We start from the raw sequence: 16,510 nt of genomic DNA, 5'->3' as shown, positions 1-16,510 counted from the left end.
AGAGGATCAGTCTGAAGTTGTGCCATTCTTTCGACCTTGTACTGCGGGCACGTCATCACCATGATGATGTCTGTGGAGGAAGGAAGTGAGCATGCTATTCTGCCCACAGATGTCCCTGGGAGAAAGGAAGTGGAGGAGGATGGCTTCCCTTCAGGTGCTGGCAGTATGTGCTGGGAGCTGGGAGCCTGACTTGAAAAATCTGGTGTGTTTGTTTATTTGGAGTGAACTACCGAGAAAGTTCTCTTGCCTGTGGAGTTTGCACAGGAGAAGAGACCCTCCAAATATCCAAAAAAGGCAAATATGAGCCCTGCTAGGACGTCTTTCCACTCTTGAGGTTCTTTTGCATTTGTATTAGTTACACTCTGGAGAATTTACTCTGCAAGCAGGCAGAGGTCAACTCCTGCATCCCCCTGCCTCTGAGCAGCATTGCCCAAAGTGCCTCCAACAGTCACACCTCCCATGGGTGTGATTCCCTGTTTGCATCAGTTCATCTTTCAGGGATCCCTCTTCCTTGAGCTTCATAGCATTATTGTCCTCTCAACACGAATTTAGCGAGGCTGCTCCATGAGAGCAGGGCTGAGTGGCACGTGGTCTCTGTCCTAGTCTCCTTTTGTTGATGGAACACATTGTTGCAAACTTAGCAGCATAACACAACACAAATCTTTATCTTACAGCTCTGGCAGTCAGAAGTGTGAAATGGGTCAAAGTCAAGGAGACGGCAGAGTTGTGTTCCTTCTGTAGGTTCCAGGGCAGAATCTGTTCCTTGCCTTTCCTGGCTTCCGGAGTCTACCCATGTTCCTTGGCTTGTGGCCCCCTACCACTCCAAAATCTGCTTCTGCCATCACATCTCCTTCCCTGCCTCCTTCAGTAAGAACCCTCGTGATTAGATTGGGCTCACCAAGCAATCCGGGATCATCTCAGCATCTTTAACTTAATTACATTAAAATTAAATTAAATTAAAAACAAAAGTCCCTTTTGCCATGTAGGGTAACATTCACAGAGTTTGGGGATTAGGTTGAGGACACCTTTGGGCCATTCCTATCCTCTCATTAGGTAGCTGGCTGTATCTACTCCAGTCCTCATTGTGCATCTTCTGGAAGAGTCCATCGGCCACCTGACCAGTCTCCCTTTGTCTGTCTGGCTCCTCTGCAATTCATGTCCACTGCAGCTATGGTGTCTCACCCAGAGGCTACTGGAAAAACACAAACCCCTTACCCTGGCTCAATGTTCTTGACAGATTGTCTTCCCACTTTTTCTTGTCTTATCTCCTGCTAGTCTCCTTTTCTTGATTTAATTACCAGCCTATTTAGTCATTTATTTATTTTAAGATGCACAGAGCTTTCCTGCTTCTGGGCTTTTACTTCTTTCTGTGCGTCTGAAATGCCCATTTCCCTCATTTTCACCTATCAAAATCCTGTTTGGCCTTACTATCAAAGACCTTAAAATGTAGATGACCACTGACCCAGAAATTCCATGGGAATTTTGTACAATGGTAATAATCCTGAGGGTTGTGCATAGATACAATTTCAAACTTGTTCACTGCAGCATTGTTAATAAAAAAAAAAAGTAGGACCAACCTAAACAGATATCCAACAATATGGAATTGGTTACATGATTTGTGGAAGTGAAGTGAAACATTATTCAGTGAACAAAAACAAAAAAAACTCCCCAAAATGTTAATGGATCAATTATCTATGATATATTCAAAAGCAAAAAGCCAGATTGTAAAACTGTCTGTATGAAAAGATTTTATTTAAAAATTATATATTATATATATATATATTTAAAAAGGAAAGTAACATGCTAAACTCTTGATGATGACTGCTTCTGTGTATTGGGATTATGCACAATTTTTTTTAAAAAGTTTTTATTTAAATTCAATTTAATTGACATAAAGTGTATTATTGGTTCAGAGGCAAAATTTAGTGATTCATCAGTTGCATATGACACCCAGTGCTCATTACATCACATGCCCTCCTTTATGCCCATCACCCAGTAACCCCATCCCTCCATGCACCACCCTTCCAGCAAACCCTCAGTTTGTTTCTAGAGTTAAGAGTCTCTTATGGTACGTCTCCCTCCCTGTTTTTGTCTTATTTTATTTTTCCTTTCCTTCCACTATGTTCGTCTGTTTGGTTTCTTAATTCCACATATGAGTGAAATCATATGGTACTTGTCTTTCTCTGATTGACTTATTTGGCTTAGCATAATACCCTCTAGTTCCATCCACGTGGTTGCAAAGGATTATGGATAATTCTTATTTTCTTATTTTTATTTGTCCATACTTTTTTTTCCTACAATAACCACATGCTACTTTTATAGTAATAAAAAAGTGATTAAAATTGTTAAAATATCACTCTACCCACCCTACGCAGGTCAGTTCACACTCCGTCCCTTCCTGCTAGGGAAGGTGTTGGCCTCCCCGGCAATCATCCTGGGTGAAGGCTCTCCAGCACAGTTTGTAAGCTCTTAGCACACCTCCCATATTTTTACTTAAGGAATTACTACAGAATAACCCCTGGGAGTAGAGTGTCATCCCTGCGGTGTAAGGCTCCTGGGCTGCTCTTTGCCCTGGGGAGTGCTGCTGGAGAGGGAGCACCCGTGCATCCCATACACCACACCCCACGGCAGGCAGTCAGGGTGTGAGGCAGGGTGATGGGAGCCAAATCTGAAGGGTCACTTTTGCTCCTGTGTTTGTAGGTGGGGTGGAGTCTGGGAGGGCAGGTTGCTTTCCAAATTCCATTCCTGTTCTCATGGAACTGATGGTCCGATTAGGGAGATAAGGCATCAACACATTACGTTTTAGAGAAAAGTACAAAAATTGCCAACAGATATCTTGTGAATATATGAGGGCAGAGGAAGGAGAGGTCACACAAGTCATGGCGGAGGCATGTGCTCTGGGCTGTTGAAACATCAGGCCAATGTGATTAGACCTTCAGACTGTATATAAATGTATCTCAAACACGCATGTGCCTCAGGGCCGTTGGCTCTTGTCTACAGCTTTCATTTCAAATAACGTGTGTTTATACACAAAGAACTTTCTAGAATCCCAGGAAAACCAGCAACCTCAGTGGAAATATTAACTCCGAAAAGCCTCCCTGAACAATTTTTAAATTTAGTAACCGATCAGTTGCATTTACGATGTAAAATACCTATTAAAATCCCTGAGGTTGTACTGTCAAATGTGAAACTTGGTGGCCTGGCCTCTGACTTGGGATTTCCTTGGGTAATGGCGAATGGCCCAATTCTAGGTATGCTAAGTGGAGTCGGGGGGCAGAGAGCGGAGGGCTCTGCAGCCTGCCCCTGCAGCCCCCCGTCCCCCTCCCTCTGGCGGCCGTACCCTCTTTGTGTCAGATCAGAAGTCCCGGCAGCATTCATCCGTATTTAGAGAAAATTGGCTTCGTATTCCAGTCGAGAGTGTCATACCCTGATAAAATAGCAATTCCAGTGTCGTTTAGAAATAGGCAGTGCCAAGTGTCATACCAGTTATGGCCGCAGAATGCCAGATGAGGGCATGAGCCTGGTCTGATGTCACTGTCCCGTTGCAGAGGAATCCTGTGACTCTCCTTGTGTAATTTCCTCCGACCACAGTGGTGAGCGCCTTTTTTCCCCTTTTAACCTCTGTGCTAACAAATCAGAGAGCAGCTCAAGAACTTCCTCAGATACTGAGTAACTGTCTGCAGTTTCAGCCCTGAAGCTACGTTTGACTAGTATATGCTAATTTAACACCATGGGGAGTTCAGCAAACATCATGGAGCTCTGACAACATGCCAAGTGCTCTAGAAGATACAGAGATGCGTTAAGCATGGTCCTTGTTGGAGGAGAGCAAAGACGGGAGGAGATAAGGCTTGAATAAGAAAACGCACTGCAAGAAGAGACCCAGTAGAGATGTCAGGGTGGTTCAAAAGGCAGGAAAGTGGTTTCTAGTCAGGAAAGTGGGGACCAGGGAGGGAGGAAGGAAAGGTAAATCAGCTCCTGGAAGGGTGGCAGGTGCAGCGAAAGAAACAAGGATTTTGCATCAGAAGGAAGTGGGTTCAGGTGCCCCAAGCAGGTGTACTTCGCAAGTTACTTAGCCTGTCTGAGCCTTAGCATCCTCATAGGTAAGACAAATGGTTTTTAGGAGGTGTGGTGGGTTGTATGGTGCTCCCCAAGAGCTATGTATGACCACATTCTCACTCCTAGAAGCTGTGAATGTGGCCTTATGTGGGGAAAGGGTCAGGGTGCCAGGCTGGCTCAGTCGGTAGAGCGTGTGACTCTTGATCTCGGGGTTGTGAGTTCGAGCCCCACGTTGGGTGCAGAGATAGCTTAAAAATAAAAATCTTAAAAAAAATGGAAAAATGGTCTTTGCTGATGTGATTAGGCTAGGGATCCCAAGATGAGATCATTCTAGATTACTTAGGTGGGCCCTAGATTTGATGACAAGAGTCCTTGTAAGAGACACACAGGGGAGGAACACAGTCAAAGGCCCTGGAGTGAGGCGGCTACAAGCTAAGGGATGTCTGGAACCACCGGAAGCTGCAAGAGGCGACGAAGCTCTCTATCTGAGCGCCGTCGGGGGGAGTGTGGCCCTGTGGACACCTTGATTTTGGCCTTGGACAGAACCATGGAAGAATACATTTCTGTTGTTCTGTGGCAGTTTGTCATGGCGGCCCCAGGGAACTCATACGGGAGGGTTGAATAGGGAAATGTATGTAAAGCACGAGCAGAGTGCCTGCCCTTGGAAGGTGTTCACCAGATGACAAACCCTTTCTCTCCAGGGGAGGGGCATGGAAGGACGATCGCAGGCAGGAGGAATGGGAGAAGAGGAAGGTCTTTTGGACAGTGGAACCGAGTGAGCTGAGTATAGGAGGTATCCGGGAGTGACCCCGGTGGGTGAGGAGCAGACATTCCGGGGTGCACAGTGGTGCCAGGGGGAACAGGTGCACGGTGGGGGCCCAGGAGGCAGTGAAGTGAGCCGACTGTGGGGCGTGAGGCCCCAGAAGGACAGCCCTACAGAGAGGGAAGAGGAAGGGGCTCCAGAGCTCTCTCTGCTGCCTTCCCCTGCTGGCACCCCTGCACTTTGGCTGCTCCTGCCTTGCCCACACCTTCCTGGGGATCAGGATGGAGCTGAAGCGGCAGCCTGGGGAGCCTGTGGTCATGCTAACAGGTCCCGGAAGTTGCTGGGCTGCAAGACTTTAAGGGAGCTGTGTGGACTTGGGAAGGAGTAAGTGCAAGGGGATGGGCTAAGATCTGAACCTTGACCTTGCTTTCTGAGCACAAAAGCATGCCCAGGATTCTTGGGTCACCCTGCCTGTAAAGAAGGTTGCATTTCACTTGATTGAAAGAAAACAAAATGATGTGGCATATCTTGTGAAAGCGAGTTTGTGGACTAAGATTATAGTCTTCACAACAGATTGGAAGATGAATATTTACAACTTTTGTAACACTTCTGGAATTTCTTGGCTACCCAAGACACGGGTACCAATATTGCCTCTGGGAAGGAAACTAGGGGGCTGGGAGGGTGACCAACTGTCCCAGTTTGCTGAGGACTGTCCCAGTTTTAGTAATGAAAATCCCATGTCCCCAAGCGTCCCCTAGTTCACAGCAAAGTGAGACAATTGTCATCCACCTGGCAGGAAGGGAGGTTTGACTTTTCACTGTGCGTCCTTTCCAACACTTTGTGTTTTGTACTTTGACTTTGGACCTGGGTTACCTAGCACCCCTCCCCCAAACCAAAAAAAAAAAAAAAAAACATTAAACACGTCCCCAAACTCCTGTACATAAAAATCACCACCATAAATAAAGAATAAAGGTACATGGAGAACTGAGAAAAACATTTGTTTATTAATGTGAGGAAAAAAGTAGTATTCTTAATCTATAAAGAGCTTAAATAAATCAGCAAGAAAAGAGAAACGCCTCAGTGGATAATGAGCTAAAGACGCAAGCAAGAACTTCACAGAGGAAGGAGTACAAATGGAGAATTTTAGAAACTATTTCTCAGTAATTACAGGAGTAATGTTAAAACAATAATCTTATGCCAGTTTTTGCCAAATTACCAAATAATAAAAAAGAATTGCTTAGCTCAGTCTGTTGGCTTTAAAAAATAGATATATATTTTATTTATTTATTTTTTAGAGAGAGAGAGCGTGAGAGCATGGGTGGTGGGTGGGTGGGGAGGCACAAGAGGAAGAGGGAGAGAGAGAATCCCCAAGCAGACTCCCTGCTGAGCACAGAGCCCAACGCGGGGCTTAATCTCAGGACCCCCGAGATCATGACCTGAGCCAAAATTAAGAGTCAGACGCTTAACTGACTGAACCACCCAGGCGCCCCAGGCTGCTGAGTTTTTAATGGTATTTCGCTATAACAAGATACCAGACTGGATGGTCTCAACAACACACATTTATTTCTGGAGGCTGGAAATTCAAGATCAGGCTGCCAGCAGATTCAGCTTTTGGTGAGGGTCTGCTTCCTGGCTTGCAGACAGTTGCCTTCTCACTGTGTCCTCACATGGCAGAGAGAGAAAACTCCGGTGTCTCTTCCTCTTCTCCTAAGGGCATTAATGCCATCACGGGCCGCAGCCTCACGACCGCATCTAACCCTAACTACTTCAGCAAGGCCCACCTCCTAATACCATTCCATTGGCAGGGAAGGCTTCAACCCATGAATTTTGGGGGACACACTCATTCAGTTCATAATAATCATAAAACGCTTTGGAAGTTTAAATTGGTATAATTCTTGCCAGAATATATAAAGGTCTTTTTTTTTTTTAAATATTTTATTTATTTATTTGACAGAGAGAGAGAGAGACAGCCAGCGAGAGAGGGAACACAAGCAGGGCGAGTGGGAGAGGAAGAAGCAGGCTCCCAACAGAGAAGCCTGATGTGGGGCTCGATCCCAGAACGCCCTGGGCTGAAGGCAGACACTTAGCGACTGAGCCACCCGGGCACCCCATAAAGGTCTTAACAATTTTTGTGCCTTTTGACCCAGACATTTTTTTTTTCTTTTACTGCTAGGAATTTGTTTTAAGGCAATAGGCGACGTGTGCAAAAACATGTGTGCATGGATGCCAGTCACCGTGCTGCTTGTAAGGGCAAAGCCACATGCCAAGGTCCCTGGCTTCAGGCCTTTCTCTTTTCAGTGAAAATTTCAACCATATGGACATCCAGAGAGGATAATATAACAGAACTGATACGCGAATAATGCAGCCAGCTCTGGCCCATCTCGACGTGTTTACATATTTGCCTCACATGTTCGAACTGAGCAGATAAATAAAACCTATACGAAGAGGACTAGCCCTTTGTGTCCTGCTCTCTGGGTCGCGTCTCCTTCATCCCCCCTTAGAGGCAGCCACCACCCTGAATTTGCTGGTCATCACCCCGTGCACGTGTAGGTGTACTTCACGGGCAAGTAGACTCATGTATAAGCAATAGCGTACGGTTTTATTTTACATGGTCTCTAACTTCACGTGAATGTATCGCACTTTTATTTCTCGCTCACCATTATTTTTGGGATTTATCCATGTTGGTACACGTAGCCTAGAGAATTTTTTTTTTTTTTTAAGTAGGCTCCACACCCAGAGTGGAGCCCAATGCGGGGCTTGAACTCAGGACGCTGAGATCAAGACTGGAGCCGAGATCAGGAGTCGGTCGCTTAACCCACGGAGCCACCCAGGCGCCCCGATAATTTTTTTAACTGCTGTTTGGCATTTCATAGGATGAATGTACCACAACGAGTTTTCTCGTAAGGCTGTTTACACATTTTTGTGACTACATTCACTGAGGCAAGGAAGCATTTTGTGCAAGTTGCTTTGTGCGTGTGGATGGGAGTTCCTCCAGAGGGTATGTGAGGACTAGAATTGCTGGGTCACCGGGAAGAGCATCTTTACATGTAATCGCTGTTTCCACATTTTTCTCCAAAGTGATACACCATTTGTCCTAACAACAGCAAATAGGAGTTCCAGTGGCCCCACATCCTTGCCAATGCGATGGGTTGATAACTAATTGTGCTATTATTTTGGATTTTCCTGGTGACCAGTGGGGTTGAGTGGTTTTTCATATGTTTACTGGCCAAACGGGTTTCTCCCTTTTCTGTGAATTGTCTTTCTGTATCACTTACTGAGTGCCCCTGGGTTGTTTGTCTATTTTTTTTTTTTTTTACTTTAAAAGAATTGAGATATAATTGACATGTAAAAGTATATTAGTTCCAGTACACAATGTAATGATTTGATATTCGTATGTATTGTGAAATGATCACCACAATAAGTCTAGTTAACATCTGACACCACTCGCAGTTACAATTTTTTTTTTCTGGTGATGAGAGCTTTTAAGACCTACCCTCTCAGCAACTTACAAATATCCAGTACAGTATCCTTAACTATTATCACCATGTTGTACATTGTATCCTGTGACTTACTGATTTTATAACTGGAAGCTTGTATCTTTTGTCCCTTTTCATCCATTTTAGCCACCCCCACCTCCTACCCTTGGCCAACACCAATCTGTTTTCTGTATCAATGAGCTTGCTTTTTTTTTTTTTTTGAAGATTTTATTTATTAGAGAGAGAGAGAGAGCACACACGTGTGAGCATGAGCTAGGGGGAGGGGCCGAGGGAGAGGGAGAAGCAGACTCCCCGCTGAGCAGGGAGCCCAACACAGGGCTCGATCCTAGAACCCTGGGATCATGACCTGAGCCCACGGCAGACGCTTAACGGACTGAGCCACCCAGGTGCCCCTGTCTGAACTGTTCTTAATCTTCTGCTTTCCCTGCAGATTTGGATCAGCTTATCTAATTTCATGAAAAATCCTGTTGCATTTTGATGGAATTGCATTTAATTTATAGACTAATTTGAGGATAATTGGTATCTTTACATTATTGTGACTTAGTAAGTATGAACAGAGTATATCTCCCTATTGCATTTTCTTTTATGTTTTGTAACAAAATTTATGATTTTTTTGAATAATGGTATTGTGCAGGTTTTATGGAATTTCTTCTTTTTTAAAAAATTTATTTATTTGAGAGAGAGAGGGAGCAAGCAGGGGAGGGGCAGAGGGAGAGAATCTCCAGCAGACTCCGCACTGAATGAGGAGCCTGACTACCCTCCCCAAATGGCCGATCCCAAAATCCTGAGATCATGACTGAGCAGAAGCCAAGAGTCGGGTGCCTAACCCACTAAGCCACTCAGGCACCCCTCTTCTTCTTTTTTAAAAAATAACAATATATCTCTTTTTATTTCTGACATTGTTTACTTTTGTTTTCTTTCAATTTTTTCTTTTTCTTTTTTTTTTTTAAAGTTTATTTATTTTTTAGTAATCTCTACACCCAACGTGGGGCTTGAACTCACGACCTCAGAATCAAGAGTTGTGTTAAGAGTTGCATGTTCCACCAACTGGCCAGGTGCCCCTAGAATTCATTCTTTTTTTATTTTTTATTTTTTAAAATTTATTTATTTATTTATTTTATTTTAAAAAGATTTTATTTATTTATCTGACAGAGAGGGAGACAGCCAGCGAGAGAGGGAACACAAGCAGAGGGAGTGGGAGAGGAAGAAGCAGGCTCCCAGTGGAGGAGCCTGATGCGGGGCTGGATCCCAGAGCACCGGGATCGAGCCCTGAGCCAAAGGCAGACCACTGAGCTACCCAGGCGCCCTCCTCCCTCCCCCCGCCCCCAGAATTCATTCTTAAGTAACTTACAGTATTTGTTTCACCGATAGAGTCATTTTAAAGATTGCATTTTTTAAAAGATTTTACTTATTTATTTGACAGAGAGAGACAGCCAGCAAGAGAGAGAACACAGCAGGGGAGTGGGAGAGGAAGAAGCAGGCTCCCAGCGGAGGAGCCTGATGTGGGGCTTGATCCCAGAATGCTGGGATCACGCCCTTAGCCAAAGATAGGCACTTAACGACTGCGCCACTCAGGCGCCCCTAAAGATTGCATTTTATAATTATATAGGAACATAATAGGTTTTGAAAATTCATCTTGTTTTAGCAAACTGCTGAGTTCTTAGTAAAGTTCTTTTATGTAGATTCTCTGGAATTTTTCAATGCAGACAGTCATATCTTCAACTTCTAACTATATTTGCTTTTTCCCCTCCAAGTCATATATCTTCGTGTTCTTTTACTGTACTGGCTTGAATGTCTGATCCGATGTTGCTAGCAACGTTGCTAGTATGATACCGGGTATCTTTGTCTGCCAGTTGTTAAAGAGAAAGTGGCTTATGATTTACCATAATTGTGAAGTTTACTCTCTTTCTTAGGTCAAGGACATTCCCTTCTTTTAACAGTTTACTAAGATTTTTTTTTTAAAGATTTATTTATTTTAGAGAGAGAGAGAGAATGAGCAGGAGGGGAAGAGGGAGAGGGAGAGAGAATCTCAAGCTGACTGCACACTGAGCATGGAGCCTGATGCTGGGCTCAATCTCCTGACCCTGAGATCATGACCTGAGCTGAAACCAAGAGTCAGACCCTTACCGGACTGCGCCACCCAGGTGCCCCTTACTAAGATGTTTTTGATTGCTTGTTTTCCATAAGTGAATGTTGTTTACTTTTACCTGAAGCTTTTTCACTTTGCCTTATAATTCAATAATTTAAAAAATACATTTGGAGCTTGTATTATGAAGTGCACATGAATCTATAATTATCTCTTCCCAGTTTGTTCAACTTATTACCAACTTTTTATCTTCTTTATGTGTGAAGATGACTTTTATCCTAGGTCCATTTTGTCTGATGCTAATATAGCCAGCTTTCTCTTAGTTGCCATCGACCTTTTGGTTTTTTTCCTTGCAGTCTTTGTGTTTTTATGTTTTAGGCCTTTCCCTTGAACATTGCTGGATTGTGTGCCTTTTAAAAGAAATCTAATATGAAATCTTTCTCTTTACTGCTGATTATCCATATTTGGATGTTTTGTGCTATCTTAATTTATACTGTTTGCCCTGTTCTTTCCATGTTTCCCCCCGCCCCCTCCCCAGGTCAATCTAGTTTTAGTTCCTGTTTTTTCCTCATTGGTTTGGAAAACTTACATTTAATTTTATTTTTAGTAGCCTCTCTTAAAATCTTGGTATGCATTGTAGCCTTAATCAAGCCTACAGTTTTCATCCCTTTCCTTCTCCTGAGCAATTCGAGGACCTTAATACACTTTCACTCCCGTCACCCACTCACTCCCTGTCTTAGGTGTTATTGCTATCTGGTATTCTGGTTCTATCTTATTTTTTCAACTCTAATTGATCATTGCTCTTGTTACTGTTTTATGCAATCACTGCCCGCTCATAGTTACCAATTTCTTGGTTTGCCTTTTTTTCTTGCATTTTCTTTCTGGGTTTAGTTTCCTTCTCCCTGAAGTACTCTCCTTAGTTCTCTTAGAAAGGCTCTCAATGTTAAACATGCTGTCATTTTTCCAAAAAATGTCTCTACTTTGCAGTAACTCTGAATGATAATTTAATTAGGCCAAGCAGAAGTTACAGGGCCTCCCCCATGGCCCTCTGGACTTATGTGTTTCTTCTAGCCAGCCAGTGTCTGCACCACTGTGCCTGAGAGCCAGATGTATGAAGAAGTTAGTGCCAGGAGCAGCCCTTGACAATTAATGACCCATGTAGGTGTAGAAATACCCCTGCTTTCTTGACCCAAGAGTGGGATAATTCTGAGCATGAGACTCAGGCTTTCTCAGCACTTTCCTCACAGGATTAAGCTCAGTTGCCCACGTGGTGGCTGCTTAATAAATATCGTTATTGGCTGCTCTCCCTTCCCCATATCATATCCCCACTTCCCTGCTGGTGTTTCCTGCTCTCCCAGATAAATAATGTGCACTAAAATTCTCAGGGCCTGCTTCCGGGGGGCAGTCAAGCTAAGGCATAGCATGTAAGGACAGTCTCTTAGTACTTCTCTTTGGATTTTCTCTTTCTATTATGTTTCTTAACCCATCTCTCATTTTTTCATCTCCTTGTCTCTTTGAAGAATTTCCTTAGTTCTCTCTTCTAGCAGTTTTTTTTCTTCAGAGATGTCTGCTGTTTGTATTTGGATTTTTCAATGAATTTCCTATGTATTCTCAATTTTAAAAGTTCTTTTCAAGTCTTTCTGTTCTCTTCTCATCATGTCTTAGTCCTCTATGTTTTCAATTCCTGATCTTTAGTCTATGATATTTTTAAATACTTTGATTTTTCCACTTCTATCTGATCATTTTATTATCTGAATTCTTGGGGGATCTACTCCTGCTTTGGGTTGCAACTGCCAATTCTGGCTCATGGTGGATTGTTTTCTCAAGTGTTGTAACATTTGTGATTGAGTTGATCTACAGAGCTTTATCTCTGGATATCATATGGGACCTGGGAAGAAGGTTTATCTTTTTAGAAAGATTTCATTTTTTGTTTCTACCAGGAGCCCAGGTGCTAACCTAAGACTAACCTCTGTGTCATCTTCCCAACTTGGGAGTTTCTGGACCATGCGGTAATGTCCATTTGAACCCAAAACCTGCACGAGTGTGGGCCCGTGGTGACAAATTTTAGAGAAAGACCTCATTTTCCCATCACCAAAACTGGTAGAGATAGACAAGCTCCTTTTCTTCCATGTTGGTGACTGGAATTTTTCCTGGTACGCCCTTTGGAAGGTTTCCCTTCACATATCAGCCTTACGTAGGGTCTTGTCCAGCTCTCTGCCTGGGTCAGGCCCAGAGCCTCATTTCATGTTCTTGCCAAGCATGGCCTCAAGCCTGGAAGGTTCCCAGATTCACTAGACCTGTGTGCTGGCACCACTTCCTGCTCACGGGGATCCTTGATCCTTGGAGATACCCCTTATTCTCCTCCCAGGTTAGCTGTGCGTTTAAAAAGTATTTGTCATACTTAACATGGCATTTAGAGATGTTTCACAGTGGGTGGATTTTCAGGTTATCTAGTAAAAAAAAAAGCAAGCTGGAAGTGGAAATTCTTAAGTACCCTTTCTTCTCTATCATACGAACTCTGCATCTATCACCATTTGCTTCCTTGGGAACATTCATCCTCCTCTGCTGGGTGGTAGAGGGAGTGGTAGAGCGTGAGGCATGTGTGTGAGGAGTGGGGAGATTGGGGACGGGATGGTCTCCCAGAGTCTTAGGGCAAGTGGGAATCACAGGTGAGAAGCAGCGAGGTGGGCTTCCCTACCTACATGGGTCTGAGTCTGCCTGTCATGGTGCCTGGAACCCCACCGTCAGAGTCACCTTCCGCCTCTATTTTATCAGCTACCTGTTTTGGCAGGAATGGGTTTAGCAGATGATGTGGAGAATTTGGCTCTTAGGAACGGGAGATTGGGAAGAAGGATTGGGGTATATGTGTGTGTGGTGTGTATGTGGTGCATGAATGTGGTATGTGTGTATATGTGCATGTTGTGGTGTGTGTGGTGTTGTATGGGTGTTTGTGTGGTGTGGGTACTGTATGTGGGGTGTGTGTGGTGTATGTGGTGTGTGTGGTGCATGTGGGTGTGGTGTGTGTGTACATGTGTGGGATGTGTGTGGCGTGTGTGGTATATGTGGAATGTGTGTGTATTGTATGTGGTGTGTGTGCGTATATGGTATGTGTATGTGTGGTGTGTGTGGTATGTGTGGTGTAGTGTGTGTATACTGTGCGTGTGATATGTGTATGTGTTGTGTATGTATGGTATGTGTGTGTGCAGGTGTGGTGTTTGTGTATGCGGTATGATGTGTGTAGTGTGTATGGTGTGTGTATGTGGTGTGTATGTGGTATGCATGTGTGTATGGTGTGTGATATGTGTATATGTATGCTGTGTGTCTGTGTGTGCTGTGTATGATATGCATATGTATGTGCGTGTATGGTATGTGTATGTGGTGTGTGTGATGTGGTGTGTGTATGTATGTGGCATGTGTGTGTTTATGGTGTATGTGTATGGTGTGTGTATGTGTGTTGTGTGTGTGGTATATGTGTATGTGTATGTATGTGGTGTGAATGTATGTGTGTGGTGTGTATGGTACGTATGTGCATATGGTGGGAGTGTAGTGTGGGTAGTATATGTGGTGTGTATGTGAAGTTGTGTGGACATGTGTGTGGCGTGGTGTGTGTATGTATGCATATGTGATATGTGTATATGTGATGTGTGTGTTTGTATGTGCATGTGGGGTATGTGTGCATGTGTTGTGTGTGTAGTGCAAATAATGTGTGTGTGTAGTGTGTGTGCGTATGGTGCATGTGTGTGTTGTATGTGTGTAATATGTGTGTGTGGTATGTGTGCATGTGTGGTATACGTTACGTGTGTGTGGTGTGTGTAAGGTATGTGTACGTGCATGTGGAGTGTGTGTTGTGTGTCAGGTGTGTGTGTGTGGTGTGGATAGGGCATGTGGTGTGTATGCGATGTTGTGTGGGTATGTGTGTAGTATATGTGTATGTGTGTGATATGTGTGTGCATGTGTGTGGTGTGGGGAGCTGTGTATGTGTGATATGTGTGTGTGATATGTGTGTGCACGTGTGTGGTGTGGGGGCTGTGTATGTGTGTGGTGTGTGGTGTATGTGTGGCGTGTGTGTGTGTGGTGTGTGCAATATGTGTGTGGTGTGAGGAGCTGTGTATGTGTGGTGTGTGTGTGGTGTGTGTGATATGTGTGTGCATGTGTGTGGTGTGAGGAGCTGTGTATGTGTGTGTGTGATGTGTGTGTGGTGTGTGTGATATGTGTGTGCATGTGTGGTGTGAGGAGCTGTGTATGTCTGTGGTGTGTGTGTATGTGTATGTGTGTGGTGTGTGTGATACGTGTGCGGTGTGTGTAATATGTGTGTGCATGTGTGTGGTGTGAGGAGCTGTGTATGTCTGTGGTGTGTGTGTATGCATGTGGTATGTGTGATACGTGTGATATGTGTGTGTGATATGTGTGTGCATGTGTGTGGTGTGAGGAGCTGTGTATGTGTGTTGTGTGTGTGATATGTGTACATGTGCGGTGTGTGTGATATGTGTGTGTGGTATGTGTGTGTGTGATATGTGTGTGCATGTGTGTGGTGTGGGGGCTGTGTATGTCTGTGGTGTGTGTGTATGTGTATGTGTGTGGTGTGTGGTGTGCGCGTATGGTGTGTGAGGTCAGGCACGCGTCAGGCAGCAGCAGTGGGTGCAAGAGTCTTGGGGGGCGGACGGGAATGAAGCTGCCCCGGGCATCACTTTACAGGGGCCTGGGCTTGGGAGCAGGCCTGCGTTGAACTGGACCGTGAACGCTGGCCAGGGCTCAAAGGGCCTGTTTTTGTCAGGGCCAGGACAGCATCATTCATACCTTAGCGTGGACGGGAAGCATCCGTTCTCTTCTTTCTCCAAACACAGCGGCTAATTTGGCTCAGGTTGAGGTGTTTTTCCCAACTTCCCCGGTGTCTGGCCTTGGCAGCCGGATCCAGAGGCTGTGTGGATCAGGTCTGGCCTCTTCCCCGGCCTGGACCAGCCTGCCCGGGGTCAACCAGCCTTGCCGGTCATCCTCTGCCTGCGTGGAGCCCTCCGTGTGGGTGGGGGGTGTGGGGGGCGTGGGGAGGGCAAGGCAGCCCACCGTGGCAGCTGTCCGAGGTCTCCCACCAAACTCTTCAAAGCCTTATCGGCCTGGAGGTATTTCTAATACCATTTCCGTTCATTGTTTCCTTGTGGTAATGAACGGGAGGCCAATCCCCTGCTGGGGCAGCTTACGGCTATTGTGGTGGGAAAGGAGGGGTGGGGTGGACGTCACGACTTGGGCTTTATCTCCCCCTGGCCGCGGGAGTGCAGCCCCCGGGTCACTTAGCAGTGAGCCAGCCTGAGCTGCCGCAGTCCCCTCGGCCTCGGCTGCCGGGGAGTATGGCCTAGGCGGGCGGCCCCGTCGTGCGGCGCTGAGCTTCCCAGCGGACCTTGGAGATACCTGCTGCCCCCGCTTGCAGAGGAAGGTCTGGTCTCTGGGGAGCGGGGCTGGCTCAGTTGTGGGAGGAAGAGGAGGACAGGTCCCAGCCCCTGGAGAACAGGGCTTCCTCTGTCCCCGGGTGAGAAGGGCTTGTGTGGAGGGTGACTCAAAGCCGGGACCGTCTGAAGGACCGCTCTCCACTTGTCTCTGGGGAGTCCTGCGGCTGCTCCTGTTCATGCCTGGCTTTGCTGCGTGTCGTACTTGACGAGGCGAGGCTGGAGTGGGTTTTGCCCTCGTCTCTGGCTGTGTTTTGGGAGTAGCCTGATCTACCTGTGTGCTGGGAGCTTGGAGAGGGTCACCTGCTCCGAGACCAAGATGTGGCCATATCTGAGGTCGAAGTGCCCCTCCTGCAGATACGGGACAGATCGGGCTTGTCTCTCTTGGGTTGGATGAGGCATTGGGTGGGAAAGGACTCACCCCCAGTGAATCTCAGGTGATAGATTCTATACCTGTTTAACAAGGTGTTCAAGAGGAGAGGGGCTGTAAGGGATTGGGGTGTGCTCTGCAGCCAGAGTCAATTGTCTCTCTCTGGAGGGGGGCACACTATGGGGAGACTTGCCCGGGCCTGGGGCTACTGGACTCCTGTCCATTCATCAGCTCGTCGCCTGAGCAGCTCCTGGGGGCTGGCACTATGCCAGGTGCTCATGGTCGAGGGCTGGGGACTGA

The 16,510-nt window shown here is 45.7% G+C and overlaps 1 protein-coding gene across 4 annotated transcripts in view; it reads left to right on the top strand.

The window, feature by feature from the left end:
* Positions 1 to 15,644: 15,644 nt before the first annotated feature.
* Positions 15,645 to 16,510, top strand: part of VWF (von Willebrand factor) — a 134,846-nt gene continuing 133,980 nt past the window's right edge. The window contains exon 1 of one of the 4 annotated variants that reach the window (XM_087855565.1): positions 15,645 to 15,830. The gene's annotated coding sequence lies outside the window, so the exon portion shown is untranslated. Of the gene's footprint in view, positions 15,831 to 15,901; positions 15,924 to 16,019; positions 16,278 to 16,510 lie in introns of those variants that run through there. The other 3 variants (XM_087855562.1, XM_045781154.2, XM_087855563.1) reach the window with 3 other exon arrangements.

Source organism: Ursus americanus, chromosome 25, assembly GCF_024610735.1.
Source record: "Ursus americanus isolate L20-20 chromosome 25, mUrsAme1.1.p, whole genome shotgun sequence".
Lineage (NCBI taxonomy): Eukaryota > Metazoa > Chordata > Mammalia > Carnivora > Ursidae > Ursus > Ursus americanus.
The sequence above is the reverse complement of the archived record's forward strand: the minus strand, read 5'-3'. Positions and strand labels throughout refer to the sequence as shown.